General features: G+C 33.1%; 1 pseudogene; it reads left to right on the top strand.

The window, feature by feature from the left end:
- Positions 1–693: 693 nt before the first annotated feature.
- On the top strand, positions 694–812 carry LOC112476190 (annotated as a pseudogene).
- Positions 813–16,535: the final 15,723 nt, after the last annotated feature.

Here is a 16,535-nt window from a genome sequence, read left to right as displayed (position 1 = left end):
TACTGAAGGGGCCTTTCAACCTGAAATAAGTGTATATTAGACAGTAATTCAAATTCACATGAAGAAATAAAAAGCACTGGTAAAGATAACTATCAGTAAATATAAGACAATATAAATGCATTCTGGTCTGTAATACTTTTCCTAACTGATTTAAAAAAACAACCATATGAAGAAATAATTTTAAATATTTATTGATTGTTTTATGTATGAATGATATAATTTGCATGACAATAATAATGAGGAGGTAAGCAACAAAGCTGTAGAACAAAATTTTGTATGTTTCTAAAAATTAAGTTGGTATTAATCTAATCTATACTGATTTGAGCTAAAATGTTAATCATAATCCCCAAGGCAACTCCTATAATAACAAAAAATAGAGTAAAAAGTAATAAGGGAACTAAAATGGGACACTAGAATTTCTGTATTTTACACACACAAAAAAAGTCAGTAATGAAAGAAGTGAGGAACAAAGGTATGACATAGATAATACCTATAGCAACATGACATAGAAATCTCAACTTAATGGTAATTACACTAAACACAAAGTAATTAAATACTCCAGTAAAAGGCAAAGATTGGCAGAATGAATTAACAAGAACAAAAACAACAAAGTGACATAATCTAACTATACATTGTTTATGAAACATAGGTGTTATATATATAAAATATTAAAAGGTTAAAAATGAAAGGATGGTCTACGGCCATGCTATCCTGAACAAACCCGATCCTGTCTGATCTCGGAAGCTAAGGAGGGTTGGGCCTGGTTAGTACTTAGATGGGAGACCACCTAGGAAGACCAGGTGCTGTAGGCATAAAAAAATATATATAAGGGATTGTAAGCTGACAAGATCCTTGCAATCTGTGAGGTCAACCAAGGATTGCCTCATCTAAAAATATAAAAAATAAAAAAATAAAATAAAAGGATAAACAAAGACATCCTAGGCCATAGAGAACTGAAGTATACATACCAATATAAGATAAAATAAATGTTCATAGAAAGTGTTGCTAGCAAAAAAGTTGTACATTTTATAATGCTAAAATATTAATACATCAAGAAAATGTAATTATAAGCATAAAAGCACCTATATAAAGCAAGAACCTACATTCATTAATGAGTTGAAGAGCTAGGCAGAAGATAATAAAGGAAGGGAAAAAAAAAGGGACCTAACAGATATATATAGAACACATACTCATAATAGCCAGAAATATTCTTTACAAGTGTATATGGTACATTTTAGGATAGTCCATATACAACAATAAATTAAAAATGATTGAAATCATACAAAGTATGTTCTATAACCAAACATAATTAAATTAGATAACAATAACAAGAAAAAAATTAGAAAATTCTAAAATTTGGAAAAATTAAATGGCATATGCTTAATAATTAGTAAATCAAAAATCACAAAAAAGTAAAAAATGCTTTGAGATTAATGAAAACAAAAACAAAATATATCAAAATCAATAGTATGTAGCTAAGTGTGCTTAAAGAAAAATTTATATCTATGACATATACATTAAAAAAATTCAAATTGAGAATCCAAATTTTCACCTACATAATTAAAAGAGAAAAAATAAACAGAATAAGCAAAAAGAAGGAAAAAATGCTATTAGAGTGAGAATAAATGAAATAGACTATAAAAAACAATAGAAAAAAGTCAATAAAACTAAAAAATTATTTCTTAAAAAGATCAGCAATATCAGTAAATTTTTAGACAGAATGACCAAGAAAAAAGATAGAATATTCAATTTTTTAAATCAAGATTATGAGGAGACATCACTAAAAGTTTACAAAAATTTTTATTTACAAAAATTTATTATAAGCAAATATTATAAACTATGCATTTCAACATATTAGAAAACTTGAATAAAAAACTGCATAGAAAGACACAAACTACCAAAACTGACTAAGAAGAAATAAATAACCTAAATAGATCTACAACACATGCAGAGGTTAAATTAGTAATTAAACAACCTCCTATAAAGAAAAATTCAGGCCAAAATGACTTGCTGTTAAATTCTACCTAATATAGAAAGAATTAACATCATTCGTTATGAAGACTTCCAAAAATAGTAAAAGATAAAAAAAAAATGCTTCTGTTATTTTATGAGGCCAGCATAAAACTAAAAAATAAAATAAAACAAAATAAATCACAAGAAAAATACAGATTCATATGCCTTAGGAATAATCCTCGAATTAGGAATAATAATGACTCAAAAATCCTCATTAAATACTAGTAAACTGAATTTAGCAATATAGAAAAAGGATTACATACCACAACCAACAAAGATATATCTAGGAATGCAAGTTTAAGCATCTAGAAATGATGTCATTTTGGTAATTCTACATATGAATTAAATGCTCTTATATTTGCATCTTAAACTGGAATTGCACCATGTATAGATAAATGAAAAAAATTTGTAGTGTGCCAAGGAGGGTGAAGTTATGGGAGTGCCTTACGTCATCTCTGTTGAAACTCAACTCTGTGGTAGTTGTGTTAAAGCAGCCATAGATAATACCTCAATGAATGAATATAGCTATGTTTCAATGAAACTTCATTTGTGGTCACTGAAATTTTATTTTTAGTTACCATACAGTACAATTCTCTGTTGACTTTTTTCCAACCATTTAAAGTTCAGAAACTATTCTCAACTATAGGCCATACAAAAACAAATGTCAGGTGGGATTTGGATGAAGGGTTATATTTTAGTAATTCTTAATCTAGAGAGAAAGAGTTATAAAACAAGGATGTAGCTTATTACTAAACCCTTGTTTATTCTAAAAGAATAATGTTTTAGAGGAAGAGGAGATTAGGAAAAAAAGAAAGGATGAGTAGCCAGAGAGGTAGAAAGAAATTCAGGACAGTATAGTAACTTTGTGAGGTACAGGCAATTCTTTGGAGAAGTTTTAGTATTTGTTTTATTATTTCTTTCAATAGTAGCATGCTACTTGGAAGATGCATTTAATCAGAAACCAATTAAAAAAAAACCTTTATATTCATACATCTAAAATTTATTCATTCTAGAGAAAACTACATCTAATCTCAGAACTTAAATTTGAGCTCTTAAGCATATTTTTTCTGTCTCTGTCAGTACACACTATTTACTACAATGCTACGTGTTTTCAGTTTTCTTCACTTTCATTTTAGTAACTGCTTCCTTTAAACCTGTAATGAAGAGAGTGACTTCATTTTTTGATATATGACTGCTGACAGTTTTTAAGCCTCACTCCTTTCTTTTTTCTTTACATTCTATATCTGGGAAAGCTGATAAAAATAAAAATAAAAAAACCCTGAGTGTTGCCTTCTTTGGTATTAGAGGAGAGATGATTCAAACCAATGGGCAAGAACCTTCACCCTGACTTGACACCTAATCATAGTAAAACTCCAACTCAATTTCTTTTCTCTGCCTTCTCCAGCCATTTAATATTTGCTTAGAGGCTTACCTGCTCTCTCCGAGTCTCCTTCTAGAGAATATATATTATATATGGATATATATTAGCCCCTATCAGAGGCATTGCTTGCAAATACTTTCTCCCATTCAGAAAGTTGCCTCTCTGTTTTGTTGATGGTTTCTTTTGCTGTGCAGAAGCTTTATCATTTCATAAAGTCTCATTCATTTATTTTTGCTTTTACTTCCCTTGACTTTGAGGTTAAATGCATAAAATCTTCTCTAAAACCAAAGTCCATAAGTTTAGAACCTATGTTTTTTTTCTATGCAATTTATTGTTTCAGGTCTTATATTTTGGTCTTTTATCCAATTTGAGTTAATTTTGGTGCAGGGTGACAGATAGCAGTCTAATTTTATTCTTTTGCATGTGGCTTTCCAATTTACCTAGGACCATCTATTTAAAAGGCTTTCTTTTCTTCATTGTATGGTTTTTGCTTTTTTATATGTGAGTTTATTTCTGGGCTCTCAATTCTATTCCATTGGTCTGTGTGTCTGTTTTTCTGCCAATATCATGCTGTTTTGATTTAGGTCACTTTGTAATAGCATTATATCTTGATATGTTAGTGTAAGTTCCCCAGTATTGTTCTCTTACAAGATTGACGTGGCTATTATGCATGTGCATTTTTATATGAATATTGAAATTGAATTGCAAATTGTCAATTAGAAAAAGAAACTTCCTGGGGATTTCACTAGGATCACATTGAATCTATAAAGTAATTTACAGAGAATCAATCTATTGTTTGCAGGTCTTTTTAAACTTTCTGCATTCAGAGAACACAGTATGTTGTATGAATAAGTGTGTATCTTGTCCAGCTTGGGAGACACCTTCCTTCAGCCTGTACTTAGAAATTCAAGTAGGGATCAGATTAAAGTTCTAGAGAAAGGAGGCATTGGTGCAGCAAATCTTTAACAAAAAGGGTCCTTGAAGCTAAGCCAGCCTAATCAAGGATGAGATCACAAAGATTTGAGGCCACATTCTGTCATACTAAGATAAAGCCATTCTGTGTGGAGTTTCTTCAATATGATCAATATTTCTTGTGAGGATAACTTAGCATTTAATATTTGAAATTCTGGACATTTTTTTTGTCAGTAGACATTAGAAGTGGTCATAAATGATCAAATAAAGCCACATGATATATAGAATTCAATAATATATCATTTCATTATTCATAAATGTCACATTGCCCTGTAAAATAATTCTGTATTTTGAATTCTGGTTTAAATGACTTTAGAATTAGGAAATATAGTTAAATATTTTAAGAGAATATATTTATCTCTATCTTAAGAAACATAACTACAAAACTTGATCAAATGTTGTAGGAGTTTAATAAGTTGTGTTTGCAAATGGCCATTTACTGACCAAAGGTCTAGAGTCAATAAGGTATCAGCCTAGCCCCATTTTAAGTATGGGAGCTGATGGATGGTGACTATTATAAGGACTTAGTGTGACAGTTCTAGTGATGAGAAGCTTTGACCTAAATATCTACAGATCAAGATCCCAACTCAGCCAGAATCTCTGATTCATAAGCTCAGTTATGAAGTTAGCTCAACCAAGAAGTTAATTGTTGATCATGTCTCAAGAATTTAAAAATATTGAATATAGTATTTTTTAAAGCTACAATATTAGTATCATGACATTTAGAAATCTGTGCAAATTTGCTGTTTTATGTACTTAAAAATTTTAACAAAACTCAAAAAAAAAATCAGATTTTAAATCAAATTTAGAATACATACTTCAAAACTTGACTAAAGCTTTTGATTTTCAGTTGAAATCTTAGAAAGATTATGTACAATTATATCATTTAATAACAGTGTTTCACTTTTAAAATAATGTTTATTCAATATAATTCAATATAAAGAGTCTGATTAATTTCTATGACTTGTTCAAATACCAAGGAAATTTTCTCAGGAAATCAATGAACTTAAAGAGAAAATTAAATATATTTTATAAATGCAGTTTAAAGGGTAATTAAGTTTATAAATAGAATAAGGCCCCAATTGATACAATTATACAAATTGCTAGAGTTATACTTAGAATAATGTTTATAAGCTGAACGTAAATATTTAAAGAACTGAGTTTTAAAGTTGCGGATTTAATAAATTGAATATTAATTTTTAAAAACTGAAACAAGCACGTAATTTTTCTTTTCTGTATTGAAAAGTACTTTGGGAGCATAAAAAGTTAAATTTTGATACTTTTATTTTCACCTGAGAAACAACAATGGTTGTCTTCTCACATTGCTTGACTATAGGGAGAACCTATATTCCTCAAGCTTACTCGGTGCTTCATTTTATATATCAGCGAAAGTTCTCATTGCCAATGTTACAAAATAGATTAGCATTCTGGTTTCATACATTTATTTAATTAATACATTACATATTCAATTAATAAAATACGTTATAGCATTTGATTAACAGTAATGCATCAATTCTTACTTTCCGGATCTACTACATTTCTAAGCCTAGAGTCCTGATGGCGTCTTTTACTTCCCACAGCACAGTGGGTGGCACTGACTCAGCCTCATAGAAAATTGTCACAGGACAGAAACATCTATCTTTATAATTCTCATACTGATTCATTTAAAATTTTTACAGTGTGGATATAACACATGCCATTTTCTGTCTACATTTCAATATACTCCCTAAATAATATGTAATACATTGTGAAGAGTTGCTTATTTCCTTATTAAATAAAATCTTCTACCTCCATAGCTTAAAGTCTGACTGGACCAGTGTTAGAATTTCTGTGTCAGTTGATGGGCAGACATAAAACTCTGCTAGAATGTTTTTTGGGAATTTAAGACAGCTAATCAATGCCCAAGTCATTTAGCAAAGTGAGAAATAAAACCATGCTTCTCCACTAGAAAGTTAAAGAGGAGAAAACAAAATTAAGGAACTTAAAGTCACAAAGCTAAATTGTAAAATTATCCTCCTATGCATGGAAAAGAAAGGAGGTCAAAAAAAATGGCAGGAATAACTAACTCATTAGGCAAGAATGGTGTTTCTCATCATCATTTTGTCAGTCTGTCATCTAAAGAAGATCAGGAGGATTTGAACCTTCAAATCCTGAGAACTCCTAAGGCCCTCATCACCAGGCTTGTCTTACTATCTCTGACCTTAGCACACTGTCCTCTGAAAGCTGCATCTCTAAAACTCAGACCAGCCTTTGAAGTGAAGTCTCTTCTTTGTTACTGACACTTTGTGGTAATGCATCAGATAATTTATTTCTGTTCATATAATATACTTAGCAATACAGCAATATGTCAAAAATGCATTTAACTAGTGCTCTATAGTTAATAAGTTATACATACACATAATTTTATATGTAACTATAATTGTCTTGTTTTCTTCTAAGTTAATAAAAGGGTGCAACCTATAGTAAATGTAGAAATGTATAGTTCCATAGAAATAAAAAGGAATTTATAGCATGCTTTGAATTGCTCAATACATAAAATAAAGTTAATAGATGTTATAACCATCAGAATGGCATGATTAATATCCTGATTAACTTTACAGGTAATTCTATATTAAATACTTTTAAAATGTTCATAAATTATATGAATTTTGAAGGGTGTTATTTATTTAATATTAACAATGAGTACAGTCTGACAGAACGAAGTAATTTTTCCTGAATCTCACTGCTGGATATGACCATAGCTGTCAGAGGCACATCATTCTTGATGCCTCAGGGGCCATTCCAACATAATTAAACATGCTTTTACAGCATGCATTTACAGCCCAGGCAGCCCTTTATGCAACTCAAGAGAAGAAAGGTGAAAAGAAGCACAAGCTATTAGAAGGGTGCCAATCCCCTGAAGGGATATAAGTCTTGAACTTCAGCAGTGGTCACCATCAGTGAAGCAATTGAGGGAAGTTTGGGAAACAATTTAAAGTGGTTTCTCCAGAATGTGGAGGATTTTGACAAAGAAGAATAGAAAGAGGGAACTTCTGGTGATGAATTTCTTAAATAAAATAAAGGAAGTTACAACACTAGAGCTCTCTTTCTGTAACAGCTACTTTCCAATTTGGGTATTGAGCATGTTCTGTAAAGGGAGAATGGGAAAAGCATTCTTTTTAAAGGGTTTAAATGCCAGAATGAAAAAATAGAATATAATTCAATAGAAAACTTTGGTATGGAGTGTGGTTCCTGATGTGTTTCACCAAAAAAGCTCCAGTGTTGAGCCTTGCTTATGAAGACCGAAGTGGCTGCAAAGCAGAGGATGTATCAGAGGACTGGGTTACAGACTCTATAGGTTAGGAAAACCATATAGAAAGTAATTCAATTAAAATCATAAGATCCTAATTAAAGTAATATTCTATTTCTTGGTTAGGTGCTTGATTATTTAGCTGCCTAGCCAATGTTTCAAAGCCCTGTCTTTTGAACTTACGGATTCTTCAGCAAAATGAACAAGATGGTATTTGAATCTCTTGACTTGTGAATGTAGTTAAGTAGCTGGTTCCTCATTTACACAACTTATATATAAATTTAAGCTCTTAAATGTGACACCTTATATGTCCTTAGACTTGATATTAAATATGATAAATTTCATCAAGTGCTAAATTCCCATTACCTTGTCAAAGGTGAGGTATTTTAAATTTAATTAAGCAGTTCGGTTTTGTTTTGTGTTGTTTTCCTGATAATGTATTAGTCACCTTTCCTTCCAATACTCACCTAATCAATAATATAGTCAATATAGTCAACAAAAATGAAATTCTCCTCAAGCTTATGAACAATTCTTGATGGTCCATTTATAAATTTTATGCTTAAAGGGTAAAGTAAAACTCCATATTTTGTGTGACTGTGATTTTCTAATATTGAGGATGCTGATGATTTGAGAGGTAGAATTTAGAAAGTCTAATCAAGATAATAACATTTTTCCTGATAAAATATAAATAAAAATATTACTTTTTTATTTTATATTTTTTACCTCATTTTCTCACAAATAAGTTACTATAAAAGCTAAAGCATAATTCAAGTCTGAGATTGTAGTTTCTAGACCCAGTCAGTATTTATTAGTCTGTTTATTTTTTTATTTTTTTTATTTAGTTTCAATTATACGGTACATTGGTTAGACATCTATATAGTTCATAAAATGATCTCCCCAGCTGCACCCTCCCTCCCCTTACCCTCTACCTAGCCAACGTATTAATGCTAACTACATTTCCTATGCCATGCTCCCCATCCCTGTGAGCATCTATCAGCCACTAATTTGTACTTCTTTAGCCCTTCACACCATTCTCCCAGACCCCCAAACACCCCTCACCTCTGTCTATCACCAAATTGTCTACTACATTTGTGAGTCTATTTTTGTTTAGTTTGTTCTTTTTATTCCTTAGATTTCACATATAAGTGAAATGATGTAGTGTTTATCTTTCTGTCTGACTTAAACACCTTCTAGATCCATCAAAGCAATATCTTTTTCCATCCTCTACCTTTTCACATGTAGGGGTCTTGTTTTCTTTTCCTGTCAGCCACTCTATCTTTTGGTTGGAGCACTTAATTCTTTTTCGTTTAAAGTTCTTATTGATAGGAATGTAGTTGTTACCATTCTTTATTCCTGTTTTTGATACAGATTTTTCTTCTTAAAGAAGTCCCTCCAACATTTCCTGTAATACTGGCTTGGTGGTGATAAATTCCTTTAGCTTATTTTTGTTTGGGAAGCTCTTTATCTGTCCTTCAACTCTAAATGATAGCTTTGCTGTATAAATTATTCTTGGTTGTATATCCTAGGTCTTCATCCTGTCAAATATTTTTTGCCACACCCTTCTGTCCTGCATAGTTTCTTTTGAGAAATCAGCTGCCAGTATTATTGGTGTTTCCTTGTACGTAATTATTTGTTTTTCTCTTGCTGCTTTTAATATTATTTGTTTGTATTTAAACTTTGGCATTTTAATTATGATGTGTCTTACTGTTGGCCTCTTTGGATCCCTGATTTTTGGAATTCTCTGAGCTTCCTCGGGTTTCATGTCCATTTTCTTCACCAGGTTAGGGAAGTTTTTCATCATTATTTCTTCAAACAGATGTTCAATGTCTTGATTTTCTTCAGTTACACAGATCAGATGAATATATGGAGCCTTAATAGTGTCTCATATCCTCCTTTAATTATTTTTATACTCTTGGCATCTTTTTTCTTGCCATTTTGATTGAGTGTCCTGATCAGCTTTCCTGTCCTCTAGGTAGAGCATTTGATTCTCTTTTTTATTCATTTTGTTTATTCCTTTGTTTATTCCATTTAATATACTTCTCATTTCAGATAATGTGTTCATTTCAGACTGGTTCCCTTTTATAATTTCCAATTCTATTTCTATGTTTTTTATCTCTTTGTTGAAGTTCTCACTGAATTTATCTACACTTCCCAAAAGTTCACTGAGCATTTCTATAACCAGTATTTTGAACTCTTCATCTATTGGATTACTTGACTCCATTTTTCTGGATCTCTGTTCTCTTCTCTTATATAGTTTCTGCTTCTTTGTCTTCCCATTTTGGCTGCCTTTCCATGTCTGTTTCTAAGCAAAGCTCCTAAGTCTCCCGGTCTTATTAATGTGGATTTGTGAAGTAGGTGTCTAGTGGCACAGTCTTGAGAGGGGTCAGCTGCAGACCAAAATTAGCCCAAGCCTCTACCCTTCTGGGACCACATTTTAAGATTCAGCAAGCAATCCACAGATGCTGCGCTTATAGTTGCCTCGAAAGGCCACACCAGAAACTGAGGCTGCCTCCAGTGTGAGTCTCAGCAAGGAGTACCTGACTCACTGAGTATACACCTGGATATGGCTGGGTGGGGCCATGAGTTGGGGGGAGGCAGAGTTTCAGGGAATCCTCTGGGTGGAGCGACCTACGTTATCCAGTTTGATGACCTCTGGGCTATGGTGGTGCTGTGTCTGCACACTGGGAGCGGGGAGGGCTCAACAGGGAACAATGGATAACACCAGTACTTCTGCATAGAGCAAGTCTCTCCTAGGTCCTCACTCCAACACTGTCTCCCTGTCAGTCCCTGGTGCCCCTTGCGTGCAGCCGAATCAGCACTGATGCTCAGAGAGAGCAGGTCAGTCACCACAAAAATCCACTCGCAGTCACGGCCCCTTTGAGAGGCATCTGCCGCTGCTGCAATCTCTGTCTCTCTCAGCCGTTTGAGACTGGGCAGCCCCGTGTCTCGCCCTGACCTATCTTTTACCATTGCAGGGTGCTTTCTTTGATTTCTCCCTAGTTGTATGGCTTGTTCATCTAGATCCCCGGTGATTTTTCCTTGCTGCTGCTCCTTGTTTTCATCACAACTTTGATTTGGTCACCAGAGGGATAACACAGAGCCTCTATCTTAGTATGATTATTTTTAATGATCACAAAGATAATCATTCCCAAAAGCTGAGCAAGCACCTATTATAAAGCATGATTTATATGTGGCTGCCAACCTAAGCAAATGTTCAGATAGGAACCCTATGAAGAAAAAGGATTTTATCTGACACAGGTAGGTGTTTCAAAACCTAGCAGGTACTACTGGTAATTCAAAAATAAGCATTTCTGCACAAGCCTCTGTAGGATAATTGACAAGTATAGAATTACATATAAGCATTGCAAAAATCTTGAGCATGTGATCTAAGTTTATCTCTATTCATCTATATCTACACGCACACACACACACACACACACACACACACGCGCGCATACATGAACTCAACTCTATGTTGCATGATTAAAAATAATGAAATTAATTTTACCAGAAACCTGTAAAACAACAAAATCCAGCCAAAGTGAACTTTTCCTGAGGTAGGATAGTTAGCCTAGAGACGTTCCCCTGCCTCTCCAAAATGAGGCTCTGGAATTTTTCCTTACTCATCCCTGTCCCTGTTTTGACTCTGACAAACATGCCACCCCTCCAGGTGGCATGTGAGACAAGCCAACACCAGGAGTCAGGATTGATAGCCATGGGACATACCCTCCCCTCCAGGATAAGGCTCTGGAGTCATCCTATGTTGTTTGTTCAGCTTTGGCTAATCATAATATCACTATAAGATCACCCGCATTGCAAGTACCATGTCTCCACACCCCCTGCTCCCTCCCCCAGGAAAACAAACTCTCACAATCCAGACAGCTCTGTGAGACTCACTCTCCAAGTTGGCCTGCACTTTTCTCTTAAGTGTGTACTTTTGCTTTAATAAAATTTTCTCATTCCTGCCTCTGTTTGTCATGTTTGAATTCTTTCTTGCAGCTTAAGACAAGAACCTGGTCACCGGGTGCTCCAGATTAGAGTCCTTCTCTGGCCTCCCACCCTGTCGAGCTTTCCAGCATCATCAAGAGATAATAAAAAGACAAAATAGCCACTGGTTCTCTTAGAAATGAAAGCATAAGTAAGTTACTTGTACAGTGCTCATGAATACTTATTAAGTTTCTAGAAGGAAAAATACACATCAGTCAGCATGAAATAATCATGAGTGATATAAAGACAAAGAAGTCAGAACTTTCTGTGGGGATTGAATTAGTCTCAGATGCTGTGTAACAAATGACCACAAACGAAGCACCTTAAAATAGCACATTTGTTTTATCTCTCAGTTTCTGTAGATTAGGAGTCTGGCATATTACATACGGGTGGGCCCTCTGCTTAAGACCTCACAAGGTTGAAATCAAGGTGTCAGGTATCTTCATCTAGAGGTTCAATTAGGAAAGAATTTACTTCCAAGATCCCTCAGGTTGTTGCGTAATTGATTTCCTTGTGCATGTAAGACCAAGGTCCCATTGTCTTATTAGCTATTGGCCAAGAATTGCCTTCAGCTCTAAAAGTCCCCTCTGTATACTCTGTCATATTTCTTGTGTCTGACTTCAAGAAGGGCCCAATATCTTCTAAGTGCTCACCCAATTAAGTCAGCCCCACCTGATAATATTCCTTTTGACTAACACAAAGTCAACTGATTAGTACCCTATTTATGGGAGTGGCATCCCATCGTATTCACAGTTCTGCTCACACTCAAAGAGGAAGTATGATATGGAGAGTATATACTTGGGAATCTTGAGGAAAATTCTAGAATTCTGCCTATCAGAAAAAGAGAAGAAATAAAGAGAGCCTTCACGGAAATATAAATTCTAGGCATGAAAAAAACTTTCTTTGTACCTTCATGTATGAATTGAATATCCAGGTAGACAGGGAAAAGATAAGACATTTGAAACAATGTAATATCTGAAAAAAAGAATATTTATACTTTGCTGATTAGTTTAAATGAGTATTTAAATCGCTATACCATGTCAAAAAGATATTCTCTCTTCCACTTCCAAATATTGATTGCTATGGTCTGAATATTTGATTTCCCCCAAAATTCATTTGTTGAAATCCTAATTTACAAAGATGATAGAAACAGTGCTCATTTCAGCAGCACATATACCACGATGATAGAAATAAAAAGTGAGGCATTTGGGCGGTGCTTAAGTCATGAAGTTAGAACCTTCATGAATGGGACTAGTGTCTAAGAGACTCCAGAGTAATTCCTAGCCCCCATGCGAAGATATACTAGCAGTCTTTGACCTGGAAGAGGGCCTTTACTCAGTCATGCTGGCACTCTGATCTTGGACTTCCAGCCTCCAGAACTGTGAAAAATAAATTCGTACCTGGTCTGCGGTATTTTGTTTTAGCAGCCCAAATAGACTAAGACAGGTATTATTTCTGAGTGTTTAATAACTATTAAGAGTGATATAGATTGATATATTTCCTATTGACTTCCATTTTAAAAACATTGTCTGAATATCAGATCTATCAATAATTTTTAAATGGACTCCATGTAATCAAGGGTAGTTTTATGTAAATAGATTACATCAGAAACTATTTTTGTATTTTCATTTAAAATTTTGATAACAATATAAAAGAAATTGAAATTAAATCAATAGTTATAAAACTTATTTCCCAAGGTCTGCTTTTGCCATAGCATTTGCAATCACATGATAGTACTGTATAGTAGATGCTACAGCAATTTCAGATTTATAACACATTATATAATACTAAATATTGCCTGATCTCATTATTGTTCTTAAGCAATATGTAAACCTTAGAGTGAATGAGCCATCAAGTTTTTGAGAGTCAGTCTGAGAAGTAAAGAAGAATGTGAACCCCCCAAAATTGTCACCTCTGTATTCTACTAACCATTCAGTCCTTTATTAGGTGTACAACTACCCACACATTTCTCAGTGCTTCTCAGTCTCTATTTCCTCATCAATCAGTCAGTAATCTTAGAGTATTCACCTCATGGCCTTTTTATTCCAATAAAACTAATAAAACAGCAAATGTATACTAAATGACAACTATTACTATTATTATTATTGTTATTACAAAAAAGATTTTTAAGTAGCTTTCAGATATTTTTAATAAATTGACTTGTAATTTTGTTTTGATTCAAATCATTTGTCCTTTTCCTGTTATGTATTATTTTACCTCATCTGAATACTGCTATATTTCTACCTGACTTTCAACTTTTATCCTAATCTTTTTCTGATTAATCATATTTAAAAGCAAATTATACACAAACAAAAGACATATTTTATAGCATTTGTTGCTTCAGTCAGTTGCCACAAGGATTGAAAAAAATGTATCCGATGGTTTTAAATAAAAGCCTTCTTCTCTTGTCAACTTGAAATTACAATAATTTAGTTTTCTGTTATGTTATATCTTTGATAGAATTCTCTTTTCAAAAGAAGGAACATGTTCTTCTTTAACAATTTATATGCCGCAATCTTTTAAATGAAATCAGGTGTTAAATTCCAGGTAGATTATTTCATTTTAAATAATAACAAATGAAATTGATTAGGACGAATAAATATGTGCATATGTAATTCCACATAATGAAACACTAAATGAGGAAATTATGAAGCTTGAATGAAATAATTAAATATAATCAGGGTAAATAGGCATGTTGATGAAAATACACACTTAAGGCCTTCAGGAATGTTATTTCCTATTGGTTTATCCTTAGCTTATCCTTGTCAAACTACAAAGTCTAATTGCAGTATTTTTCAAAAACATCTGTCTGTGTGTTCTCTTCTTTTGATTTATCCTAACTGTTAATGGATGGATGAGATGGATGGATGAACACAGGACTACTAACATTCTGTTTCTGTTCTAATTTATTCTTTCCAATGAAAGTTTGCTCCATATGGTGATATTCATGCTTCTAAACTTCAACCTAGACTTTCTACTTTTTTATTTTATTTTTTTAAAAATTGCTCTATTAATCTTATATTCTAGCCACAGTGAACTACTCAATATTCGTAAAACTTTCCAGGTGTTTTCAAATATTCTTACCTTTCTAAATGCTTTCCCCCTTAAATTCCAACCATTGACCAATGCTCACTTTGCATGTTATTTATTCTCTGAAATATTCTGCAAAATGTACTTTTATCGCCACTATACTCCCCTGTGTAACAGTTATTTTATTTCTTCTCCTATTCATAATACTTCATGCCAAGCAATAATTTAATTTTATTTAAGAGTTATTTTTATTTCTTTCATTATATTCTAAAATTCTTAATAATATAATTAATATTATTATAACATTTTTATCATCTACAATGCTAGCACAAGTCTTTGCTGTATAGAACAATCAGTATTTATAAAAACTGGTGAAAACTATTTTGGTTTCTGTTTACTTAAGAATTTAGATTTGTTAAATAAGGACACTTTTAAATAAAATTTGAGATAGCATGCTTTTCAAATAGTAATCATCCCTCGCTTTTGTTAATACTTCATTTAAATCACAGAATTTAAAAAAAAAGACTTAATATAGACCTTTGTTCACTAATATTAATTTTGTAAACTCCATTTATTTGAAATTGAGTAGCATAAAATTAGGAACAGTTTTGGAACACTTGGATTTTATACCTTTAAAAAGTTTAAAACTTTTTTAGCAAATTTTAAATATGCTTAGCAAAATCCAGAACTCATTAATATGTGAGCACAAACTTAAACATCTATCAGAGCAATCACAAATCTTGATATGACTTATAGTCATGTTTTGTTGTTGTTGTTGTTGTTTTTTACTAGGAATTAGACTAGATTTGAAGTAGGGGTTTTTTCTGTATTTGAAATTAATTCCAGAAACTTAAATATTCTCCTAGGTTTTTATAGTTTGTGGGTTTTAGACAAATCCTTGTGCTCCTGGGATCCACAGGGTGTGGTGGAGTGAGAGTGTGAGCAGAGTTGAATATGTAATTGAAATAGCACATGCAATGCAGCTATGCCTCTGCATCAGTGTCTGCTGCTATTACTATCTTTTAACTCTCCTGATCTTAAGGAATGACATCATTGCTGAGCCTTTGGAATATGACTCAGTCATTCAGCTAATCACTTTTTTAAGGTCCAAGATACCCCAAATAACAGACACAATGACCTCCTCTCATCCTCCAGAATTCTTTTGGTTGGCAAGCTATTGCCTTTGCCTGGTGTGCTAACATTGTCTAACATTATTTTCCTCCTGCTTCTCAATCTACGGTGCTTATTTCATTTTTTTTTAGCCAGTAGATATCTGTTTTTACTTTCTTGGGCCCAGATTATTGCCTTGGGAATTCCACAGATCCTTTTTCTTCCCAGAATGTATAGGATAAAAGTATAGGACTACAGATGCAGAGGAAAAAAGAACCCTCAAACACACACTGCTGGTGGGACTGCATATTGGTACAGCCACTGTGGAAAACAGTATGGAGATTCCTCAAAAAACTAAGAATTGATCTACCATATGATCCAGCAATCCCTCTACTGGGTATTTACCTCAAAGACTTGAAAACTCATATCTGAAAAGATATTTGCACCCCGACGTTTATAGCAGCATTATTCGTGGTGGCCAGGACATGGAAGCAACCGAAGTGTCCTACGATAGACGATTGGATAAAGAAGCTGTGCTATATATATGTAATGGAATATTACTCAGCCATAAGAAGAGATGAAATACTGCCATATGAGACAACATGGATAGACCTTGAGATAATCATGCTAAGCAAAATACAGCAAACAGAAAAAGTTGAAAATCACATGATATCACTTATATGTGGGATATAAACCTAAAGCGACAAATGAACAGGACAAACAGAGACTCGTGGACATGGATAATAGATTAGT

The sequence above is a fragment of the Pteropus alecto genome, unplaced genomic scaffold (assembly GCF_000325575.1).
Source record: "Pteropus alecto unplaced genomic scaffold, ASM32557v1 scaffold62, whole genome shotgun sequence".
Taxonomy (NCBI): domain Eukaryota; kingdom Metazoa; phylum Chordata; class Mammalia; order Chiroptera; family Pteropodidae; genus Pteropus; species Pteropus alecto.
This window is presented reverse-complemented; position numbering and strand designations above follow the sequence as displayed.